The sequence below is a fragment of the Tachypleus tridentatus genome, chromosome 12, assembly GCF_004210375.1.
Source record: "Tachypleus tridentatus isolate NWPU-2018 chromosome 12, ASM421037v1, whole genome shotgun sequence".
Lineage (NCBI taxonomy): Eukaryota > Metazoa > Arthropoda > Merostomata > Xiphosura > Limulidae > Tachypleus > Tachypleus tridentatus.
The window spans coordinates 30,305,347-30,326,384 of record NC_134836.1 but is presented as its reverse complement, the minus strand read 5'-3'; the positions used below and the strand labels follow the sequence as shown (position 1 = coordinate 30,326,384).

At 33.9% G+C, this 21,038-nt stretch overlaps 1 protein-coding gene across 1 annotated transcript in view; it reads right to left on the bottom strand.

Annotated features, from left to right (window-relative positions):
• The window catches only part of LOC143235455 (trissin receptor-like), a 37,620-nt gene extending 22,312 nt beyond the window's left edge, over window positions 1–15,308 (bottom strand). Inside the window, exons 1-2 of the mRNA XM_076473648.1 lie at window positions 15,158–15,308; window positions 10,036–10,190 (exon numbers count right to left, since the gene is read on the bottom strand). The gene's annotated coding sequence lies outside the window, so the exon portion shown is untranslated. The remainder of the gene's footprint in view (window positions 1–10,035; window positions 10,191–15,157) is intronic.
• Between the last annotated feature and the right edge of the window lie 5,730 nt (window positions 15,309–21,038).

Sequence of the window (21,038 nt, the reverse complement as noted above, 5' to 3'; positions counted from 1 at the left end):
CACGTAGACTGGTACTGCTCCTACCAATATCTGAGGAAACGATATACAGGGAACCGAATAGGAGGACTCCCAACTACACCTTTCTCTGAGAGTGGAGGAATGCACTCTAACACTTTTAAGGAAATACCTCTGATTACAACTACAGAACTCTATAGCTTCACTAGTAGAATCTAGAGGGTGGATAATGTGCACTGGGGAATCCTAAGAAACTGTGCTCTGGAAAAAGTGCAATAGGTGAACTAAGTTCCTTAAATTTTGAGAGCAAACTGACCATAATATATTCAATCCGATTAACCTTACTCGTGATAGTCTACGAGAAGTAATCCCGCATCACCTAAAGAACTCCTAGGTGGTCTTACAAAAAATCTCATTTCTACAGAGCCTCTTGCATTCGGTAGTAATTACAGTAAAATAATAGTTGGTAGTGCAGAATTGGTTTGGTAAAAGAACATCTTTTTGGGCTACACTCGGCAGAGCGAGATCTTGTGAAAACAAGGTGAAGGATCCCGAAAGGTAAAAAATAAATATATTCTCCCCTCTGGATAACATAGCAAAAATGGTTAAGATAGCTATTGGGGGTAGGCAGAAATATTCAGGTGAAGAGACTGCCAGATCAGGCAAATAATGCGAGATAAAGGCATAATAAGAAGTTCACATACCTGTCTACATAATGACTTCCAGTGGGCAATTTGACTGAGTTGCTAAGGGCATAAAAAATGGAAATCTGATAAAATGTAACTCCCATAAGATACTTTGTTTTCAAAGAAAGTCCAGAATAAAAATAGTTATTTAGTATCTCTGAAGGTATAAGAACAGGCAAAAAAATTTTCAAGACCCTCACTGAACCTGATGAAGATCAAAATTTGTTAAGACATTGAGAGAAAGAGAAAGCAGATGAATTGAAGAGAAAAACTGAGTCCCTTTCCAATCTGACAGACTGTTGGGTAAGAAGAACTGGTCCGAGGTCATAGAGAGAGAATGAGAAAGTGGTCTTTGGACAAACAGTGCAAATCACTCTGTCTGGTAATGTCTCTAGGGTAACAACAATGAAAAATAAACCTGCAAGTAGAAAGGATACATAACATATAAGAATCATGTCACAAAAATGGGTAGAGAAAGAACACATAACCTGAATCTACTTACCATGTAAGTGAAATAATAATTTGGGACCAATTACCCAAAACGATGTGAGGAACCTGAAGGGTACTGGGAATTCAAAAATATACACAGTCGCAATAATAGTATAATCAATAAGGCGGTCGTAGACAATGGTGTTTGTGAAATATAAGTTTGGTTTGAATGTCACACAAAGCTACAAGAGGGCTATCTGCAATATCCGTCCCTAATTTAGCTGATTAATACTAGTCATCATCACCTACCGCCAACTCTTGGGATACTCTTCTACCAACAAATAGTGGCAATGACCGTCACATTTTAACGCCCCCACGGCTGAAAGGGCGAGCACGTCTGGTGTGACGGGGATTCGAATCCGAGACATTGTGATTACGAGTGGAGTGCCTTAACCACCAGGCCACGCCGAGCCCTTGTGGAAGATGCAAAAACCTCTGTAAAAGAGCTAAGTCATTGACATTTCTAGTTGAAAATGGTTCAACCTCTTCTCAATACAACATTTACAATAGTGTTAACAGAGGTAAGTATATTTTGCAATATGTTACCTTCATTATTAGAGCTGATACAACTAATACATCACCAATACTGATAAAAATGTTTGCTTCATTATTAGAGATAATACATCACAAATAATGATGAAAAATGTTAACTTCTTTATAAGAGTTAATACAATTAATACACCATAAATAAAGTTACTTTTTTTTACAGAAGCCTCTCTATTTACAACTAGTACTTTTTCCAGTTTGTAAAAATTGGTATTTCAGACAAACAAGTTGTTTACTGCTGCAACCCTCTGCACATCAAGCTTTTCGTTTGGTTGTTCTTTTTTTTTAGTACAAAGTTATCGCGGAAAATCAAACCCCGGATTTTAGCGTTGTATGTCCGTGAACTTACCACCAATCTCTGGGGTCGAAACTAATCAGGTGGGATAGATGCTTCATATTGAACACTATTTGTATGCGTAACAAGAATTAACCGGCTAGGCTTTATAGATATCATAAAAGTGTTAAATTACGTTTAATTTGTTTTCATATTTAACTCAGTGTGTGTTTGGTTTTAAAATTAATTATTCTTATTTTTGAATTTCGTAAGAAATCTATCATTAACAAAATAAAAGAAACCAGACTTCTGATTAAAATTAGGAGGATTGTCTGCGCTAGTTGTTCCTAATTTAGCAGTGATAAGACTAGGAGGAAGGCAGCTAGTCATCACCATCCACCGCCAACTCTTGGGCTGCTCTTTTACTAACAAATAGTCGGATTCACCGTCACATTATAGTGCTCCCACGGCTAAAAGAGCGAGTGTGTTTGGTGTGATGGGGATTAGAACCCGCGACCTTCAAATTGCAAGTAGAGATCTCTAACCACTTGGCCATGTCGGGCCCACTGCTCGAGGTCTTTGTGCGTTAGTCGTTCCTAATTTAGAAATAATAAATTATAGATAGGACATCTAACCAACACCACTTACTACCTCCTTTTAGGCCACTCTTCACCGACGAATAATAAATGTTGTGTCTTATGAAAATGTCTCATGGCTAATGGGGCTAACATGTTCAGGCACGGGATTCCAACTATCAATCTTTATGTAGAGAGCCGAGCTTCCTAACCACTAGGCCATGACAGGTTGATCCTGTTTGCATATGAAGCGAGAACGTTTGTATGTAGTGTTAAAAACCCTATTTGTAATTCAAATAAAGATTCTAAGTTAACCACACTATATCTGATATATCAAATTCTGACGAGGCTTTTCGTAGAATACGAAAATAGTTTCCAATTCACATCGTTTGCGTGGCTCGTACTGATTAAAGCTCAACTCAGTTATATTTTTCCACATTTACTGACTTCTGACTACACTATGTTAATCTTCGTAATTGTTTACTGGATATTGGTAACGTTTTCGTGACCAGAATCTCTTCTTTATCAGTAGGCAATACAAAGTAAGCCAGTTTAAACCTTAACGTTGATAATAGTAGCGGCTTTTTTGCCTTTCAAAAATGTTCACGTTATTTGCTTTTTTTTTATTCTACTTGTAGGAGATTGAACTGGTGGCAGTAGTGCTGTTTATTCTCCATGTATATATAATATTTTTAATGATAACTTTATTGTTTGGGGAAATTAAACATGTTTCATAAATTTGTTGGAAAAATCAATCAAATTTCTCTAAAACTCAAAATTAAAAGAGGATCCAGTGATTTCTATTGTTTATCCAAACAGAGAGAAGAAAAGCATGAGTGCAGAAAACGAAACTGAAATAAATCTGACATGTTAATCCTGCGAGTCTCTGATTTATCTAATTTTGTTAGTTCTGTTGTTCAAAATTACGTCACCTTAAGCTATTCTCAGTAACAGTACTAACATAAATTATCACTAATTGTTTGATTGATAATTGATGATTTCTGTCTTCATGCTGATTAGTTATGTAACACAGGAGAGTTTGTTTTAATGTTTGGCGCGACGGGGATGCGAACCCGCAACCCTCAGATTACGAGTCGCACGCCTTAACACATTTGGCTATGCCGAACCTCAATTAAGTGGTAAGTTGGCTTAAATATAAACTACATGAGCAAAATTTATTCAACAAAAACCGTTAAATGTAGACCAAACTTTTTGCGCACGCATACGCAAAAAGTCACGTGAGCTATCGGTCTGAAAATCTGTAGTACAACTTCACTTAAAAGTAAAGGTGGACTGTTTTTAATTTTTTTTGTGTGATTCGGATGAAAGTAGGCTAATTTAAGCAGCAAAACTATAGGGTTTGTTTTTTTGTTTTTTTTAACTTCGCGCAAAGCTACACTAGGGCTATCTCCGCTAGCCATCCCTAATTTTGCAATGTAAGACTAGATGGAAGACAGCTAGTCATCACCACCCACCACCAACTCTTGGGCTACTATTTTACCAACGAATAGTGGGATTGACCAAAAGATTATCCCACCTGGCCATGCCAGGCCGACAGTTTGTCATGATCTTTATACGTTCAGTAAGAAATATGTGTAGAAAATCTATTATGTGGGCTAAATGTACCAATTACGCATTAATGTATTTTTTTAGCAGTCTAAGTAACATACACACACACAAAATGATCACAATGTATCTATGCTCTACGTCTTACCTTCCTAACCACGGTTTCAACAATTAATCAGGTAGGATTTAAACACTGTGGCGTACATTGCGATTTATCTTCCGTCTCAGTAATGAACACAATTGAAACAATAGTAGTTAACAGTTAGTAAAGTAAGATTGTATTGTTTTGAGGACGTACGTGTCCAATGTAATAAAATATTGGCAAACCTTTTACTTAAATGTATGAAAATCTCTGAGGAGTAAATTTTTAACAAACTGCTTTACGATTTTTTTTCATACCATTCAGAGTGTAACAATAAATTTTTGCACTCTACTTTATGTTATACGATAAATAAGTGCACACATTATGATATATGTTAAAAGAGTGCACACCAGTTTTATGTTATAAGACAAAACAGGTAAATCTTCAGGATATAAAAATGGTGCCTAATGAAAACTACACTCATAAATTCTTACATCATCGTCACAAAACTAACGTCATCAGAGAAAAATAACTCAATGAAAAAAAAACTCGTCCTGGAGACGAAATCGAACGATCTTTATACGAAATAACATGTTTACTGCAGAACGTTAACACAACACGGTCATTTCTTTTGAAGTAACGTTTTATCTTTCTTTATTGTATTCCATACGGCTACATTAAATTCTACTTTATACTATTTACGCTAGTATTTACGCTATCTGGCATTTTTCAATTACTAAAAAGTATGGCAATCGAGCAAGCCATCACTGGCTAATGGATGCTGACACACACAAATAATGGATTGTATTTATAGCGAGATGTTACAGTTCAATTAACCGAAAGCAAAACTGTACTTACTGCATCATTTAAACCACAGATAAAACAAAAAGAAGGGTTAGGAACATTTTAACTTGCAAGTTTGCTAGTCTACATTGTTTTAAGTTGATTTGTTTAAAAATGAATGTTTGCCTTAAACTTACTTCTGTTTAGTATATCTTTATGTTGATTACATTACTTTATTCGGCTTGCTTTTTTTTTTTTTTACTTGACTGCGTGTATAAAATGTGATACCATGTTCAAAGTTATTTTATAAACTTTTATTTTTTTTACTCAAAGCTTAAATATGACGAATACCTTAAAATCCCAAGCATTAATTTCAGTTAAATCCCATGGCAAAGGATTATTTGAAATGATGTTTCACATGAAACATCAAGATACTTGTTGATTACGCCTGTTTTAGAGAGTTTGGTTATTAACATATGTCATGCACAACTGTAGCTGGTAATAATTTTACTTGTTTTGTTCAAGAGCACTTTCACAATAATAACATAAAAACAAAACACAAATGTATGTTTACTGATAGTATGCAACGTTAGGTTTAACACTTTTTGTGGTAAGTGTCGCTACAGTATATTTCTTCTTTTCATCTTAGAGTTGTGTCATACCAACCTTTCTCATGGGTCTAGTAGGCCTTCGCTAATGACTGTTCTAAAAAGACTAGAAAGCCACACGGTAGAACAGTCATCGCCTCTTCTCTAGAGACACTATATAGTGTTACATATTATAATACATCTCGTACGAGTTTCCTTCCGTTTTATTATGTTATGTATGTTAACGTGTTACTATTTTACTTAACCGGAAATTTGAATTTGAACTAAGAAGTTCATTAAATATTAATATGTATCAAATTTATGTGTTTTTTTTTAACATAAATATATGTTAACATATAAACAAACAAAAAAGTATAATTTATAATAAAAGATATTACTAATAGCTACTACAAATGACGATTTATATACAAGAGTTTTATAAACTTATTGACAATTCTGAGCCCACCATGGCTATGTGATTAAGGCACTCGCATCGTAATCTGAGGGTCGTTGGTTTGAATCCCTGTCACACCAAACATATTAGCCCTTTCAGCCTTAAAGCGTTATGATGAGACGGTCAATCCTACTATTCATTGGTAAAAGAGTAGCCCAAGAGTTGGCGGTGGGTGGTGATGACTAGATGCCTTCCCTCTGCTAAATTAGGGTCAACAACTAGTCATCACCACCCACCGCCAACTCTTGGGCTACTCTTTTACCAAAGAATAATAGGATTGACCGTATCATCATAACGCTCCGATCTAGAACTTAATATTTCATCAACAATCCAGGTCCACTAGCTGCGCGAGTTACTTTTATGTTGATACATAGGTATTCTTCTCTTGACTGGAATGCTACCTAGCTCTATCCTTGTTTAGCCTCATACTCTTACAAGATGATTTTTCGTGGTGAAACTATTTAATGTATTCGTAAAAATAATAACGTCCAAAGTAATTCACTGAAAGTAAACGGTTTGTAATATTCGAAATCTCTAAATGTTTCTGGTTAACTTCTGTAGTTTTCCGAATAGTTGTTGTTAATCACAATTGTTGCTTCCCAGGCCTATAATAATCTTCTTGTCTCTTGGGGCGTTGGTTTATATAGTTTCAAGGCTATTGTGATGACATGACATCATTCAGAAAATACCACATGAACACAGGAAACTCATCATTATGTTTCACTTCTGTCATCGTTATAAGAATACTTTACTATATGTCATACGTGGTTTATAAAATATATTATAGTTATAAAGTGGGAAAAAACCATATTTGCAGGTACCGAATGGCAGTAAGATCACAGTTTGGGAGAAGTGTTAGGAACTTATTTTATTCAGTCATTCTCTTTCTGAAAAAGGAAGCAAAAGCATTAGGTATGTTTCTTATTGCAAAGTCACATCAGGCTATCTGCTATGTCCACCGAGGTGAATCGAACCACTAATTTCAGCGTTGTAAATCTGAAGACTTACCGCTGTCCCAGCGGGGGACACATTGGCATTAGGAAAACACACAAATGTAGCATCATTTGTCGTACAAAGGAAACTGTTTGTTGATGGTGAAAAGCAACATATAAAAAAGGGGATTAATAGCTGACACAGGTTGTTCTACTTAATAAAGGTTTGGTTTGTTTTGAATTTCGCGCAAAGCTACACAAAGGCTATCTGCGCTAGCCGTCCATAAGTTAGCAGTGTAAAACTACAGGTAAGGCAACTAGTCATCATCACCCACCGCCGACTCTTGGGCTATTCCTTTGCCACCGAATAGTAGGATTGATCGTCTCATCATAAAGCTCCAAGGCTGAAAGGGCTAATATGTTTGATGTGACGGGAATTCGAACCCGTGACCCTCGGATTACGAGGCGAGCGCCTTAACCATCCGGCCATGCGGGGCCACCTAATAAAATAAAGAAATGCAACGGTCCGACATTCAGAAACTCTAATACCAAGAAACAGAGAACACTGAACCCCGATTTTTTTTCACAAGTAATTATGTTCCTTCTACCTTATGAATAGTCTTGTTGGTGTACAAAGTCTGAGCTAAATTTATTTTCTCTTTCTCCTAGATAAATGGGAATTAAAGCGGGTCAATGGACAAAATATTATCCTCTAACATCAGTGTATCTATCGAATTTTCTATATCAGGATCTGGAAATGAATACAAAGACTAGCACAAACGTATCTACATGCGAAGGCGAAGATAAACAAAAGTAATCAGGTGTACGTAAAGAAGATGAAGACAGGGCTGCTCCCGTCATTCTGTTCCTTGATTTTCTATTTTCTGAAGTGTATGTACACCTGAATAACAAGCTCATTTCTTCATTTCACAATCCCTATACGTATAGAAACGCTAGTGGGTTATAATAGGAAACCCACCCGATTATGTCCATGTGGGTAAAGGACGCGGTGATTAGTTTAAATAATCTTTATTTTAATCGTGGAGATAATGATGGAATCAAATACTGAGGTAATCAAGTTGTTGTTTTGTTATGATTGGTCATCTATATTTTTTTTTTTTTTTTTTTTTACAAAACAATTTTTGACCAACTGGTGCTACTTTGAGACTATGCCTTGTACGAAGTAAGGATGCATTTTATATTATATCAAATGATAAGTGTATGATGTGCAGTCATACAATAACATACGTCTAAGGTGACACAAAATATGTTTTGTTTATATTTACTTTATTGTAGATAAGGCAATCAATACAAATGTGTAAGTTAAAGAGAGAATTTTTGCATTATAAACAACGAGCTTGTTAATTAAGAGCAATAAAGAAATAACTGTACATGTTTTTATACAAAGTAAAATAAATTAATACTATATTTATATTATTTAATTAGAAATACCAACCGTGGCCTAGTGATTGGAGTGATGGATTTTGTATCGGAAGGTCTAAAGTGTAAGCTACAGTAGTATCAGTTGATTCTTTTATTTCGTTTCAGGAAACGCGTAGGCGGCGAGTGCTGCTGAGTGATTGCTGTCTCTCTTTCTCTCATATACGATTTATTAAAATATATTTACGTCTGAATTTTTGAATCGCCTGTCTTACCATTTAGCCCACCTACCGTTCAGGTAAGAAATATCAACTAGTTTAATTAAAATCTTTATGATAAACTTGTGTTAAAGATTTAAACTTTTCTACTGTGTTATTTAGTGCATTCATTTAGAATTGGCAACGACACCTGCTATATGTTCGACAACTAATTCCAACTTTTCCCTTGTTTTGTTTAAATAGCTCAAGTTCCATTCTTTAGCCACGAATGGTTCTATTCTTCTTTTCTTTCGTTCATATGTTCGTATAATTACTACCTTCTCTATGTTTGAATGGGAACGACCAGTCACGTAGGTAGCACTATTCGCAAAAATTTTCCTTATCTTATTTATCAAATAACGAATGTCCCTCATATTTTCTATCAGAAAATAAATACACTCTATAATGTTACAATAGTTAATTGGGTAAAACATTAGAGATCTATAACATATGATATTCAAAAAACTAAGACGACGAAAAAGGCTTCTGCTGAGACAAAGTTAATTGCTATTATGAAATATTTAAAAAAATACTGAATCAAACTATTTTCAGAAGCAGCATTAGTAATAAATAAATACATTTTGAAAAGCACTAAAATGTTTTAGACTTAAATGCTACAAACAAAGGGGACGCTGCAGCAGTGAGACTATCGGAAATAAAAACAACTCAAGAAACAAGACTTATTATTATATTTGTAAAAACTGCTTGAACAAAATGAGTTAACCAAACAGAGAGATATACTCTTACTGATATTACAATCAACCAATACTATAACGTATTGAGCTTATATTTAGCTAGATCAACCAATCATAGAATAGTATCTCGATACTCCCCACATTATACGATATCCATTGGTCCACACTGAAGCTCAACTTTATTCAAATTATAAACTGAAAACTTAAATCAAATGAATTACCAGTATTTCCATTTCTAGTTTTCGTTCGCATGGAAGAACAAAGAAATAATATTTATTCTTGGTTGTAAGAAAATATTTATATGTTAATAATCATTCCACTTGATGTCTTAAAGTGGCATGAAACTATGCATCTAAAATCACAACTATAACTGGACCCGCCATGGCCAGATGGTTAGGGCGCTCTAGTCGCAATCTGAGGGTTGCGGGTTCGAATTCCCACCAGACATGCTCATCCCTTCAGCCGTGGAGCGCTATAATGTAACGATCAATCCTACAATTCGTTGGTAAAAGAGTAGCTCAAGTTAGGGACGGCTAGCACAGATAGCTCTCGTGTAGCTTTGTGCGAAAGTAAAAAACACAAACAAACAACTATATCCATTTCTATTTATGTATATTATTGGTTGAAACATTTGTGCAATATATTGAACGATTTGAAAGATTAGAAATTAGTTGATAATTCTTCTTATTTATTTGGCTTATCATGCACCTTAAGGTTTAGTAATCTTAATAACATTGGATGATATTTGAATTAAAAGATAAGAGTCTAACTCACCAGGAAAATATACTCTCCGAACTAGTTGGTTTATATGTAGAACTTGCTATAAAATGTGAAACCCAAGTGGTCGTAATGAAAATTCAAACTGGATATTTGAATGACCTTAGTCTGTTGGCCTGCTCATTCATTGCTGCCCTGGTTGATATCCCTACCTGAAACATATTTACAATAGCTGTACTATAAAATAAGTGTAGGTCACATACACGAATAATAATGTTAATAATTGGTTCTTTTGTTTTTTACAAAACAGATTTAGCCAAGTATTCTTTAATATACTACAAACTAAATGACGCCAGTATTACTGTTGTCTTATTATTATTATATCTTTCCTAGACTGGGATAGAGATGGTAATTTGTTATTAATCTTTGCTAAAAGTTTGACAGGAAATGACGTGATGTGGTTCGGTGAAGTCGTAAGCGAACGCATACTTTCTGTGTAGCTCCTATAATTTAAATGTCAATTACTTTGCTACTTTTTGTTATTTCATTTCGTATATATTGCCACAAAATATTAAAAAAATTCATTAAACTTATCGTAAATTTCACGCAAAGCAAGTCAAAACATTAATCATATCTATCGTATAATAATTCAAGCCAATATTTTTAGTTGATACTATTAAAACTCTTGTATATAATTGTTTGTTTGTTTTGAATTTTATGCAAAGCTACACGAAGGCTATCTGCGCTAGTTGTCCCTAATTTAGCAGCGTAAGACTAGAGGAAAGGCAGCTAGTCATCACCACCCACCGCCAACTCTTGGGCTACTCTTTTACCAACGAATAGTAGGATTGACCTTCACGTTATAACGCCCCGACGGTTGAATAAGAGAGCATGTTTGGTGTGAAGGGGATTCGAACCCGCAACCCTCGGATTACAAGTGCCTTAACCATCTGGCCATGCCTGGCCCTCTTGTATATAAACCATCATTTGTAATAACTTAGTAATAACTGTATTTGTATTGTTTCTGTTTGTGGATTAAAATATATTTGTGCTAAAAAAAAGAAATCATTTTCATCAGTTTTGTTGACAAATAACATAAATTTAATACATATTAATATTTAATTAAGTATTAAGCTCAAATTAAAATTCCGGTTATTTGAAATAATAATACGTAATGTACGTAACATAACAAGTCGGAAACTAATCGGAAATAAAATATAATACGTAACAGTACTGAAACCGAAACTTAAGAAGAATCATCGAAAAGTCTTAAAGCACTCTTCGTTTTTCAAATGTTTAGGGCTTAAATTTGAAAATATTACATTTGAGTGTCTTTAGGTTCTTAATACGACTGGCCTGCCAGATTAACCGAATGGATTAACCAGATTCCCACTGTCCCTGTCTACTATCTAGTGAAACAACAGATTCCCACTCACCCTATCTATTATCTAGTGAAACCACAGACAAATGAACGGGCTTTCAGAAGTTAATGTCTTGTCTTGCTTTCCATGAGATTTAGGATAATTTGAATCAATTGTTATCGATACTAAGTAAAAATGTATAAAATAATTGTATTTATATATTAATAACTAACTGGAGTATCTGTCCCACGGACTGAAGCTATGTAACTTCATAATTAACGACAGGTTATGTTAGGACTTGAAAAGTCGCTTCCCTTATATGTAATTGTTTAAAAAAAAAAAAAAAACGCACCAAGGAACACGCAAATTTCAAAACTCACGGATGTTGATTAGATCTATATTTATATAGATATGATATCAAAAAATACTAAAGAATGTAGAAACTGGTTATATATGTACAACGCCTACACATTTGTATGGCCCACACACTCCAGATCACGAGATTCTATGAAACCCCTGGTGGCTCAACGGTAAATCTAGGATCTTATAACTCTATATGTCGGGTTTAACACTCACGATTTTGCAAAGCATATCTAGTTAAATGTATAAATTTGCGTTTAACAACAAACAAATTCATTTAAGTATACCAGTGGGCTCAGCAGATAGTCCGATGTTGCTTTGCTGTAAGAAAAACACACACACGTTAAGTGTATCGATTATATGATTCTCTCCTCCGAGGACCCGGCATGGCCAGGTGTTTAAGGCGTTCGACTCGTAATCCGAGGGTCGCGGGTTCGAATCCCGGTCGCACCGAACATGCTCGTCGTTTCATCCGTGGGGGCGTTATTATGTGACGGTTAATCTCACTATTCGTTGATAAAAGAGTAACCCAACAGTTGGCGGTGGGTGGTGATGACTAGCTGCCTTCCCTCTAGTCTTACACTGCTAAATTAGGGACGGCTAGCACAGATATCCCTCGAGTAGCTTTGTGTGACATTCAAAAACAAACAAACAAACACTTAATTGAAGGTTGTAAAGGTCTATCAGAGTAAGAGATTTGAAAAGAATTCAAAAATTGTACATTTTCTATCAAATAAAGTTTCCGTACTTTTGGCGCGAAGAAAAAAAAATGGAAAAATTCAATCAAAATTATAAATTACTTTACCTTTACATTAGATATGTAAAGTAAGGGCTCAATAGACCACACCATTGGAAAATATGTAGCAGCATGAATTATCACACTCTGAATTAACTATAGAAAGTGGAAGGTCGCTAAACTCCTGTAGTTGGTCGTGTGTTTTGATACTTAAGTTTATAACGAGTGTTCACTAATTTTGTAGGAAGTTCATAAACATGTATTTAAAATATTTTTAAAATCAGAGATAAAGACACTAATAAGCCACTAAAGACACCTATGTGTCAGGTAATATAAATTATCAGGTCGCGAAGCTTCTTCGAAATCTAAAATCAGGGGTTTGATTCCCCTCGGTGGGCTTAGCAGATAGCCCGATGTGGCTTTGCTATAAAAAAAACATACACAATTCTTCGAAATGTCTTAGAATATACTTGAGTAAGGACCAAACATATTCATTAACAGCATCTTAAGAAACAAATGTCACCTATTGTGAAGTTGAGGATTCTCTTCGGTCGACATTTAGATTATGGTCAAGGTAGCCTGTTCCTACATCAGTGATCGTTGCTTAGAAATGTTTAAGGGAATAAATCCTAAAGATCGGCTTGAGCACAAGTCTAATCCAGTTCCAACTTTCTTTCGTAGTAGTGATTATCACATGAAACACGCAGTGTAACCAAAACATCTTACAGAAAACTTTAATGAGATTGCTCACAAGGCTTACAAACTGATAAAATAAATTGCCCTTTCTTGTTGGCCTCGAGAATGACGTTTATTCTTCCATACTAAATTAGCGCTCCAGGACTGAGAATCTGACTTCTCGTGGCTTGTGTCCAGTTGCCATAAAACTGCGATCCTCACATTCGTGCCGTTGCTTGGCTGAAAGAATGAGGGTTAAATCCGACTATTCGACCAGACAACAGCAGAAGATAGCCGCTGTTCACTCTGCCCTCTAGTTTAAAGCTAGAAACGACTATACGTAGATAGTTATTTTGTAGTTTGGCGCAAAAATTATAAAATAAAAGAAGAATAACTCATACAAATGTTTTCACATGTTGGAAATAATTTTCCTGAAAGAAACATACTGAGCTAATAAATACAGTAGAAAGTTTTGTTTGTTATTCTGTTGTGGAAAAAAACACGTTATCACACTATTTACTTCAGCTCTCTTGAGAGTGTTTTCACTACCTTTATAATTTAAAGTATCAATAGAGTCCAAATATTCAGTACTAATTTTAGCTGTTTCAAAGCTAACTAGAACTGAAGAACTGACAAAAGAAAGGAAATAGGAAATTAATTCACTAATTTTTGCGTATATTATATACGTTACCCCAGAAGAAATTAGTTTAAAAATATAGTTGAGAACTGATGGGCCCACCCCTACTCCCCAACGGTAAGTATAAGTGTTACAATTCTTAAAATCTGGTTTCAATACTCGCCATGAGCGGAGCACAGATAGCCTATCTCCACTGGCAGTCTTATGTTGCTCATCACCAACAACCCGACAACTTAGTTTGCTTTTAGTTCGTCTACAACTAAAATGTAAACTGATATTAGTTCAATGATTTAGTTCCACTAGACTTCTTGCTCAAGAGTTTTAGTACATATAAACGTTGTTACTGATACAAAAAAATTACTATAGGAAAGATTAAAGTAGAGATCATTACTGTAAAAAGTATCAAAAACAAAATAAATGTTACAATAAAAGATTTTGGTTTGGTTTGTTTCCAATTTCGCACAAAGCTACACGAGAACTATCTGCGCTATCCGTCCCTAATTTAGTAGTGTAAGACTAGAGGGAAGGCAGCTAGTTATCACCACCCACCGCCAACTCTTGGGCTATTCTTTTACCAATGAATAGTGAGATTGACCGTCACATTATAACGCCCCCACGGCTGAAAGGGCGAGCATGTTTAGGGTAACGGAGATTCGAACCCGCGATCCTTGGATTACGAGTCGAGCACCTTAACCACCTGGCCATGCTGGGCTCCAATAAAAGGTAAACCAACAAGCAAAGTGATATTAGTTGGATTGTGATCCGTATAGCTGAAAGAATCTATCTAAATTTTCCAACCAAAGGAATTATTGAAAATCGTTTTATAATCTATCCATATAGTAATTGGTTTTAATTGGGTTAAAAAGATATTTAAATTCGTGCATAATATGTTTTCTAGTTATATTTTAACTGCAATATAATACATAAAATATGTACATATTTTTATCAGAATATCGAAAGCGGATACCCACATAATAGTCAAGCAAGCTAAAGCACCTTGTAGCGATGTAGTAGACAAAACTTCGCTGTTTTAGAAATGTTCGGATTATTTTACCGGAAATGTTTACGACTTATTTGCGTATTATTAGTGTATATGAACATAACATATCGTAAACAATACTTTGAATCGGTTTCTCGCGTAGGAATTCGATGGGTTGGTTTTTCGGTGCGTAAATTATTTAGATTCCTTATGGATATCTATTAAGCACTGTTATTTGAAATATAGGACTAATTGCACGAAATTTCACGTTCTTTACGGAATAGACATAAAATCACAAGAGACACTGATTTTAAATTTGATTTTAACAACGGTATGAAAATGATGATAACAAAAAATGTCAACTTTAATTAATAAATCATATTAATTTTAATTAGTATCACCATAAAGTAAGTATCATTAAAATCACTTACCTAAATATAATTACAGAGTCAAGTTGAGATTTATCAAAGCTTACAGTTTTCTTCACTTTTGTCATTGATTTTATCTTTATGAATCTAACGTCAGTTGGTCTGATACAATGAAACGAGAAGTCAGCGTAGACTGCTGGTTCCAAATAGTGAAGTTTTCAGATAAACTTCTCTGCTGTCACAAGCGAAGAGTTACAGATTGCTTATTGGCGCCCTCTAGCACATTAGGAGGAAATAATACACTGAAACATGGCGATAAAGCTGTTGGTTAGATATATGTAATATTTTAGTTTCATAGGGAATAGTATAGTAGGATATGTTTGACAATTTGAGTACAATAACATATTAGGTTGTCTAGAAATAAATGTTGTTTCTGAACTGCAAAGTTTGGAAAAGTATAAATCAGTGTTGTAAAACATGCTTTAATCAAAGTAAGCACCATTTGCTTCAACACACTTTTGCCAACATGTAACGATGCTGTTTATGCCCCTGCTGTAGAAATTAGAGTTTCTATGGCCAATGAGCTGCCTGAAAGCTTCTTTTGCAGCTGTCTGGTTTTGAAAGCGTTTATTGTTCATAAAGTTGTCAAAGTGCTTCAAATAAAATAAAAATAAACACTCTAAGAGAAAGGTCTGGAAAATAAGGTGGATGAAGTAGAACCTCGATTCTAATTTCGTTGAATATTTGGAGCGTCATCCTTGACAGGTCTCATAACGTCGATTTTATTGATCTTCAGTCAGCTTATGCGGAACCCACTTATTTAACGTTTTTTCTTCTTTCGAATAGCACTCAGGTGAGTGGAAATATTTTATTTGCTCGTGCCTAGCTTTTCTGCAAGCTCACGTATTGCGAGGGTCTGTTTCAACTGCTTCCCTTAATGTGTTTTCATCTAGGGGTGGCTTCCTTCCACGACCCTCGTGGTCTTCAAGACTTTCATCTCCATGTCGAAGACTTTGGAACTAACTCTGAGCTTTATGTTCAGTAACAGATCAATGGCCGAATGCTTGGTTGATGTTCCGTGTAGTTTTCGGTAGCTTTTTGTCCAAGTTTGAAGTCGTAGAGGAAAATCAGACCACGCTGTTTTGGGGTTGCGAAACTTACTCTAAGCAGAATTGAAACAGCAGACAACTAAGACACCTTGTAAGAGACAAATGTTGGATCAAACCAACCAACTAACGATAGATTACTCAATATTCAGCTTCTAAATATCATCGTGAGAATTCCGACATTTATTTCTAGACAAAGCAATAATTTGCAACGTTCCTCTAAAACTACAAAGACACGTTAACACTTAAAGGTTGCCAGAGTTGTTTGGAATCAAAGAATTTTGTATATCATATCCAATAAAACTGTTAAAACAGTAACTCAAGTATACTTTACATATGTAGCGATTTCCTAATTTTAAACCTTATTCTTTATATTCAAATAAAAAGAAACAAAGTAATGACATTCTAAATATTTCTGTAGTAAGGAAACATGTGAATAAAAATCGCAAATGTGACTTTGGAAAGTATGAACGAACAATCTACAGCCCTCTAGCCCCCCAGCGGCTCAGCGGTATGTCTGTGAACTTACAACGCTAAAAACTGGGTTTCGATACCCGTGGTGGGCAGAGCACAGATAGCCCATTGTGTAGCTTTGTGCTAAATTCAAAAAACAACAACTACAGACCTCTATTTTAACATAATCTCATGTTACATTATCCATTCTTGATAGATTGTTTAGGCAGAGTATTCATGATGAAACTTTGTAGAATGGACGGCGACTGCCTGTTGTGAAGACACAAGTGTAGAGATTGACGTTTCGAAAGTCTTCTGCCTTTCGTCTCCACAACTGACAGTTGCCGTCCATTCTACAAAGTTCTATTATGTTATCCATATCTACAAGTTTATTTTCATGCTTGTATGTTAATTTACATACATCTTTGTACAAGCTTATCTGCGTTGTTGTACGTTCGTGTGTATTACATTGGCTTACATTTATATGTTATTTTATGTGTAACACTGTTTTAGCTTACCTGAATTTTGTACATATCTGTGTTTGTTGGTTTATATGCATTTCATATGTTACTTTACCTGTATTTCTGTATCCGCAAATATAAGATTATTGCTGTGTATTTCAGTTTATCCGCATCTGTCTATGATAGTTTATTTCTATTGTGTATGTCAATTTATCCTTATCTGGCTACATCAGTTTTCTTTGTGTGTGGATGTTAGTTCATCTGCATATGTGGATATTAGTATATTTATTTGTAGTTAAACACAAAGCTAGGTAATGGCATTTTTGTGATGCGCACACCACGAGCAAGGAAACCCAATTTTAATTGTTGTAAACCTGTAGATATAAAGTTCAGTCACTAAAAGATGGATATTAGTTTATCTGTGTCTATATACCTCTGTATTTGTTTATGTATACATGTTTATGCTATTTTATCTGTAATTATATGTGATATGTTATCTGTATCTGTGTAAATAAATGTATGATAGTAACAGCTTTATTCAGAGGTTTAGAATAATTGGTTTAGTACATGTGTATTACTTTAGTAATGATATCTTTATAGCCAACTGAATAAAGTATTAGAATTATTTATATGAAATACAAAAAAATCGAGAAAGAATCACCAACTAGCCATAAACCTAAAAATTTTTTTTTTTTTTTAATTTCGCTCAAAGCTACTCGAGGGCTATCTGCGCTACCCGTCCCTAATTTAGCAGTGTAACACTAGAGGGAAGGCAGCTAGTCATCACCACCCACCGCCAATTCTTGGGCTACTCTTTTACCAACGAATAGTGGGATTGACCGTGATATTATAACGCTCCTACGGCTGGGGAGGGCGAGCATGTTTGGTGCGACCGGGATTCGAACCCGCGACCCTCGGATTACGAGTCGAACGCCTTATCACACTTGGCCATGCCGGGCCCAAACCTAAGGACAGGTTGGTTAGTGGTAATAGAGACGAATAAATTAATAAAGAAGTGAAAAAAAAGAGTTACAATAATAAAATAGCAAGGACAAGAAAGGAAAGAGAGGTGTAGAAATTTCACCTCTAGGTGGAACGAAAAAGACAAGGCTGTAAGGACAGGTGTGGTTATTGGTAGTTTAAATCAATTCCGCTAATTATTAAATCTCTATATCAAGGTTAATTATATATATTAAAATACGTGACTTTGAAATTTATTTACTTAAATACATTTTTAAAAAATATATGTAAATACTTCAGTCAGGTAGAAAACTAGGTGCCAGAAGAAAAGTACTAAGCACCATGTTTGAACACTAATCTAAGAAAGAATAAATGACCATGTTGGAAGATTAGCCTATGAAAGAATAAAATACTACATTTGAACATCAGTCTACAAAAGAATAAAGGATCATGTTTGAGTTTTAATTTATGAAATAATAAAGGATTATGATTGAACATTAATCAGTGACGAAATGAAGGACCACGATTAAGTGCTATGTTATGAAATAATAAAGGACAATGTTTGAGTATTTATCTATGAATGAATAAAGGATCATGTTTATGTATTTATCTATGAAATAATAAAGGACCATGTTTGAGTATTTATCTTGAAAGAATAAAGGATCATGTTTAAGTACTTATCTATGAAAGAATGAAGGATCATGTATGAACATTAATCAGTGAAGGAATGAAGGATCATGATTAAGCACTATTCTATGAAATAATAAAGGACCATGTTTGAGTATTTATCTATGAATGAATAAAGGATCATGTTTATGTATTTATCTATAAAATAATAAAGGACCATGTTTGAGTATTAATCTTGAAAGTATTGTTTAATCTGTGAAAGAACAAAGGATTATGTTTAAGTATTAATCTACGAAAGAATAAAGGATTATGATTGAATATTAATCAGTAAAGGAATGAGGAACCACGATTAAGCAATATTTTATAAAATAATAATTGAATATTAATCAGGACCAATGTATTTTATAAAATAATAAAGGACAATGTGTGAGTATTTATCTATGAATGAATAAGGGATCATGTTTAAGTATTTATCTATGAAAGAATGAAGGTTCATGTTTGAGTATTTATCTATGAATGAATAAAGGATCATGTTTGAATATTAATCAGTGAAAGAATGAAGGACCATGATTAAGTACTATTCTATGAAATAATAAAGAATCATGTTTGAGTATTTATTTATGAAAGAATAAAGGATTATGTTTAATTATTAATCTATGAAATAATAAAGGATTATGATTGAACATTAATCAGTGAAGAAATGAAGGACCGCAATTAAGTACTATTCTATGAAATAATAAAGGACAATGTTTGAGTATTTATCTATGAAAAAATGAAGGATCATGTTTGAACATTAATCAGTGAATGAATGTAGGACCATGATTAAGCACTATTCTATGAAATAACAAAGGACCATGTTTAAGTATTTATCTTGAAAGAATAAAGGATCATGTTTAAGTACTTATCTATGAAAGAATGAAGGATCATGTATGAACATTAATCAGTGAAGGAATGGAGGATCATGTATGAACATCAATCAGTGAAGGAATGAAGGATCATGATTAAGCACTATTCTATGAAATAATAAAGGACCATGTTTGAGTATTTATCTATGAATGAATAAAGGATCATGTTTATGTATTTATCTATGAAATAATAAAGGACCATGTTTGAGTATTTATCTATGAATGAATAAAATATCATGTTTATGTATTTATCTATGAAATAATAAAGGACCATGTTTGAGTATTTATCTATGAAAGAATAAAGAATCATGTTTGAGTATTTATCTATGAAAGAATAAAAAATCATGTTTGAGTATTAAGCTATGAAAGAATAAAGGATCATGTTTGAACATTAATCAGTGAAGGAATGAAGGACCATGATTAAGCACTATTCTATGAAATAATAAAGGACCATGTTTGAGTATTTATCTATGAATGAATAAAGGATAATGTTTATTGATTTATCTATAAAATAATAAAGAACCATGCTTAAGTATTAATCCGTGAAAGAACAAAGGATTATGTTTAAGTATTAATCTATGAAAGAATAAAGGACCATGTTTGAGTATTTATCTATGAAAGAATAAAGGATCATGTTTGAACATTACTCAGTGAAGGAATGAAGGACCATGATTAAGCACTATTCTATGAAATAATAAAGGATTATGTTTGAATATTAATCAGTGAAAGAATGAAGGACCATGATTAAGTACTATTCTGTGAAATAATAAAGGACCATGTTTAAGTATTTATCTATGAAATAATAAAGGACCATGTTTAAGTATTTATCTATGAAATAATAAAGGACCATGTTTGAGTATTAATCTATGAAACAATAAAGGACCATGTTTGAGTATTTATCTGTTAAAAAAGAAAGGATCATGTTTGAGTATTAATCTATGAAACAATAAAGGACCATGTTTGAGTATTTATCTATGAAAGAATAAAGTATCATGTTTGAACATTAATCAATGAAGGAATGAAGGACCATGATTAAGCACTATTCTATGAAATAATAAAGGACCATGTTTGAGTATTTATCTATGAATGAATAAGGGATCACGATTAAGTATTTATCTATGAAATAATAAAGGACCATGTTTGAGTATTTATCTATGAAAGAATAAAGGATCATGTTTGAACATTAATCAGTGAAGGAATGAAGGACCATGATTAAGCATTATTCTATGAAATAATAAAGGACCATGTTTGAGTATTTATCTGTTAAAAAAGAAAGGCTCATGTTTGAGTATTATTCTATGAAATAATAAGGGATCATGTTTGAGTATTTATCTATGAAAGAACAAAGGACCATGTTTGAGTATTTATTTATGAAAGAATAAAGGATTATGTTTAATTATTAATCTATGAAATAATAAAAGATTATGATTGA